The sequence below is a fragment of the Engraulis encrasicolus genome, unplaced genomic scaffold (assembly GCF_034702125.1).
Source record: "Engraulis encrasicolus isolate BLACKSEA-1 unplaced genomic scaffold, IST_EnEncr_1.0 scaffold_37_np1212, whole genome shotgun sequence".
In the NCBI taxonomy this organism is placed as follows: domain Eukaryota; kingdom Metazoa; phylum Chordata; class Actinopteri; order Clupeiformes; family Engraulidae; genus Engraulis; species Engraulis encrasicolus.
The window spans coordinates 585,085-590,084 of NW_026945676.1; the positions used below are offsets into that span (position 1 = coordinate 585,085).

Here is a 5,000-nt window from a genome sequence, read left to right on the forward strand (position 1 = left end):
AACATCTGTCTATCTGTCTGTCTGTCTGCCTGCACAACACGTCTGTCTGTCTGTCTGTCTACACAAAGCATCTGCCTGCCTGCCTGTCTGTCTGTCTGTCTGTCTGTCTGTGTCTATCTGCCTGTCTGTCTGTCTGTCTGTCTGTTTGCCTGCATCAAACACCTGTCAGCCTGTCTGCTTTCACAAAACGGCTGATTGGCTGAAGGTCCCGTGAGGCCAAGGCTGCGAGGTCAAAGGTCGCTACCAGAGGAGAGGTTGCCTGGCGATGAGGCACTGCTGGCGTCATGGCGATGAGGAACTGCTGGCGTCATGGCGATATAACATATACTGTCATGCAGTGGCTCTCAACCTTTTTTGAACAAACGCCCCCTGGACCTCATCATAAGCCTCCCAACGCCCCCTGGACCTCACCATATGCCTCCCAACGTCCCCTGGACCTCATCATAAGCCTCCCAATGCCCCCTGGACCTCATCATAAGCCTCCCAATGCCCCCTTGACCTCATCCTAAGCCTCCCAACGCCCCCTGGACCTCATCCTAAGCCTCCCAACGCCCCCTTGACCTCATCCTAAGCCTCCCAACGCCCCCTGGACCTCATCATAAGCCTCCCAACGCCCCCTGGACCTCATCAAAAAATGTAATGGACTAATGCCCCCAATGACAACTAAGCACCGCCCCCTCTCAACTGTATCCTTCTCAACGCCCCCCTAGGGCTCCCCAACGCCCCCTGGGGGGCTGTACCGCCCCCGTTGAGAAACACTACTGTAATGTAATAAGTAAGGGTTAACGTTCGGTGAGAAGGTCGCTACCGTGGAATAGCAGCACGACAGAGAGAATCTTTAGACCCCGACGCGGAGCGGAGGGGTCTTGTTCTCTCTGAAGTGCTGCTATTCCACAAAGCGACCGACTCGCCGAATGTTAACCCGCTTATTATATGGATATACTTAAATGATTCACACATGGCGGGGACATTTCTTTAGGCCTATTTAATGTTAAGTTTATTATAGTTTTTCATGTCAAAAGATTGTTGCTGCGCAAAACAAAACAGTGCCGTTGTGGAACACCGCTAGGCAGCTTGGTAGCCAAGACAACAGGTGTTGTCTATCACAGCAGCTGATCAGAGTCTTGTTGAAAAGTCGCTTTAGCAGTGAAAAGTCTTGTTGCCATTGACAGCGGTCTGTTATAGACCAACCCGTCCGTTATCGAAAAATATCAGACGTGCGAACGTTGGGGAGCCCCGTTGAAATGAATGGAGCATTCGACCGATGACGTCACACCATATAATAATATACTGTAATGTAGTAATATCATATATTCTGTAATGTAATAATATACTGTAATGTAATGTAATGTAATGTAATGTAAAGTAATAATATACTGTAATGTAATGTAATGTAATAATATAATATATAATGTAATGTAATAATATAATATATACTGTAATGTAGTAATATCATATATTCTGTAAAGTAATAATATACTGTAATGTAATAATATATAATGTAATGTAATGTAATAATATATAATGTAATGTAATGTAATAATATAATATATACTGTAATGTAGTGTAATGTAAAACATATTGTAATGTAATAATGTAATGTAATAATATAATATATACTGTAATGTAATGCAATGTAATAGTGTAATGAGTACCTGAGAGGTTGCCAGGCGATGATGCGCTGCTAGAGTCACTGCGATATTTGCGTCGCGTTTTGGAGGCGTGGGCGGCGCTGTGTTGGCGCCTGCACTTCCTGTCGCTCCACTGATGATGCAATTTCCTGCCCGGGTCGCCGAGCAACGAGGAGCTCGCTGCTGATTGGCCGAGTCTCCTCAGGAACTTCCTGTCCACGTACTTTGCCCTGATCCACACCTCCTTTTCCTGCCTACAGGAACCAGGAACCAAGAACCAGGAACTCACATGAATTATTTCTATGGGAACTATGAACTATGAACAGCGAACAAACATTAATGTTCAATTATCAATTCAATTCTTTATATTGGAGTATTTACTCCAAAGGGGGTGTTGCGCCTTTATGTTTGTAGCCGGGAGGGTGCGTAGGTTCCACAAAGTAATCCAAAGAAGCAGCAAGGAGGAACTCGCACACCACTGATGTCGATGCATAAAGAATTTTAATGCATAAGGAAAACAAACAAGGTGCTACCCAGTGAAGTGCAAAACGGTTATTCAACACAATTATTTCTCGAGTTTGTCCTTGAGTGCTTGGTGTACAACAGTATGCATGTTTGGCATGTGAGATGGCCTCGGTCCTGGGATGCTTCAAACGGAGCTCATGTGGGATGAGATCCGCTTCCCCCCTATGTGTAGTATAGAGGAAGTGTAACTGGGTGTTCTAGTGAAATGGAGGAGTATGGGGAGGTGGTGGGACAATTCAGAAAGCCTTCGCGCATGACAGGTGAAAGAGGGAAGGAGGGATTAAATATGCGCAAAGGTGGGCGCAAGTAATGACACCTGTCAATCACTCGCGGACTTCCTCCGGAACTACGTTTATATATAAACAACATTTATATGGGAACTATGAACTATGAACAGCGAACAAACATTAATGTTCAATTCAATTCAATTATTTATATTGGAGTATTTTCTCCAAAGGGGTGTCGCGCCTTTATGTTTGTAGCCAGGAGGGTGCGATTGTTCCACAAAGTAATCCAAAGAAGCAGCAAGGAGGAACTCGCACACCACTGATGTCGATGCATAAAGAATTTTAATGCATAAGGAAAACAAACAAGGTGCTATCCAGTGAAAGTGCAAAACGGTTTTGGTCCTTCAGACCATCATCAGTGTCAAACTTTTCAAATAAAAAGACACGCCCAAATATAGCCTAGGTAGGTACAAATATAGCCTCGGTAGGCAACTTGTCCATTCTACCTAACCTGAAGACAGGTAATGGTGTCAATCAAGATACTGTTTCCTGTAGGATATAGGCCTAGTCACGTAAGAACACCTAGAATATGTCATATGAAACAAAAACAGATAGGTATGTGACATAAGGGTGTAAAATTTTTTTTAAAAAATAATAATAATGAAAAACAGCAACAAAAAATATGTACAATAGCAAGATCTTAAAGGGGCACAGTGTGACATTTTTAGTTGTTTATTTCCACAATTCAAGCTGCCCATTCACTAATGTTACCTTTTTCATGAATACTTACCACCAGCATCAAATTCAAAGTATTCATTATGACTGGAAAAATTGCACTTTTCATACATGAAAAGGGGGATCTTCTCCATGGTCCGCCATTTTGAATTTCCAAAAATAGCAATTTTTAGCTGCAAAAATGACTGTGCTTGGACCATACTAGAACATATTTGTTTATTACTTAGTAAATTTTCATGTAAACATCAAATTTGGCAATAAGCAGCCCAGTTTCGACGAGCACCATAGTTGCAGTAACTTTTTTGACCATTTCCTGCACAGTGTCCCTTTAAAATGAGGAAAGCACTTGCATGGACGGCCCTAAATGGCATGGCCAGAGTATGGAACTCCAATCTCCCCCATCAAATCAAGCGTAGCTTCTTCTACGCGACAGTAAAGTCTGTTCTCCTCTATGGCAGTGAATGCTGGACCCTGAAGCCAACCCTAGAGAAGTCCCTTGTTGGGTGCTACACCAGGATGCTGCGTGCAGTGTGCAAGATCAGGGACAGTGCACATGTAACCAATGGAATCCTGTACGAGGGAATACAAGGGTGAGCGAGAAAATTGCTATAAGGAGAATGCGACTTGCAGGACACTGCCAAAGGAGAATGCGACTTGTAGGACACTGCCAAAGGAGAATGCGACTTGCAGGACACTGCCAAAGGCAGCAAGAACTGCGAGCCAGCAAACTGGTGCTGTGGGTGCCGGTCAAGAGGACGTCCCACACTAACTTATGTGGACATACAAAGCCCCTTAATGCACGTCGTACCTCCTGTGGCTCGCTGTAATAGTCATTGAAAGTTAACTACTATAGTACTACACTACTACGACATAACACAGGCCCTTTAGTAATGCACTACGACTTGGTCATTGCCAAACTGGTAACAGCAAATTTATAAAGCCGTGTCTCAAGAAGTTAAGAAGGACACAGGAACCCAGAGTACCAGTGAATTGAAAAGAAGTATGGAGAATCGGGATGATTGGAAGCAACGATGGAAGGCTCGTATGAAGATGACCTAGAGATAGGCCAATAAAGAGGATAACACTGTCATCAAATGAGGAGCGCACACGCATACATTCACAGAAAACACGTCAGATCAAAGTCATCATTAAGTCCGTTGGGATGGAGAGTCTTGAGGTAGAAGATCCATCTGGCCTCTGCTTTTAATAGGGACTGGTTCGGACTAGAGGATGACATTTTTCAGGAATTGCTGTGGGTCCCGCGGGTCCTGTGGGATTCCCGCGGGATGGGAGCCAAACTTTTAAAGATGAACGGGAGCGGGCAGGAGCGGAAATAAAGATGAATGGGAGCGGGCAGGAGCGGGAATAAAAATGAACGTGAGCGGGAATGCCGCTTATTTTTTCTTTAAAAAACAAACAAAAAAAGCTCGTTTTTTTGACGAAACGGGAGTGGGATTGATTTTGAGTGGGAGTGGGCAGGATTGGGAGACATTCTTTTCAGGAGTGGACGGGATGGGATTTGTTTCTTTTACTCCAGTCCGGGATGGGACGGGATGGGATTTTTTTTTCTGGGACCAAGATGGGACAGGAGTTCGGACAGCTATTCCTGCGTGAGGGGAGAATTCTGTCAATACCCCTGAATTTTGAGGTCAGTGGAGGAGTGACCAACTCCATTGAAGTGCCGCTCAACCGGCGACTTCGGATCGCTCCTGTTAATCGCACTGTGGTGCTCGTTGAGGCGAACTCTCAACTGTCTACGGGTGCAACCATGGAGGTAGTATAAGAACTGGAGAGAGTGAATAAGTCCCACCTCCAGTCATTTCAATGGGAAATGCTAGGCTAGTGAATTCAGCCAAAATTGAACGAATTTTTCAGCTTCAAA

General features: G+C 44.4%; 1 pseudogene; it reads right to left on the reverse strand.

The window, feature by feature from the left end:
- Window positions 1-5,000, reverse strand: part of LOC134443861 (arf-GAP with coiled-coil, ANK repeat and PH domain-containing protein 3-like) — a 70,058-nt pseudogene that overhangs the window by 11,087 nt on the left and 53,971 nt on the right.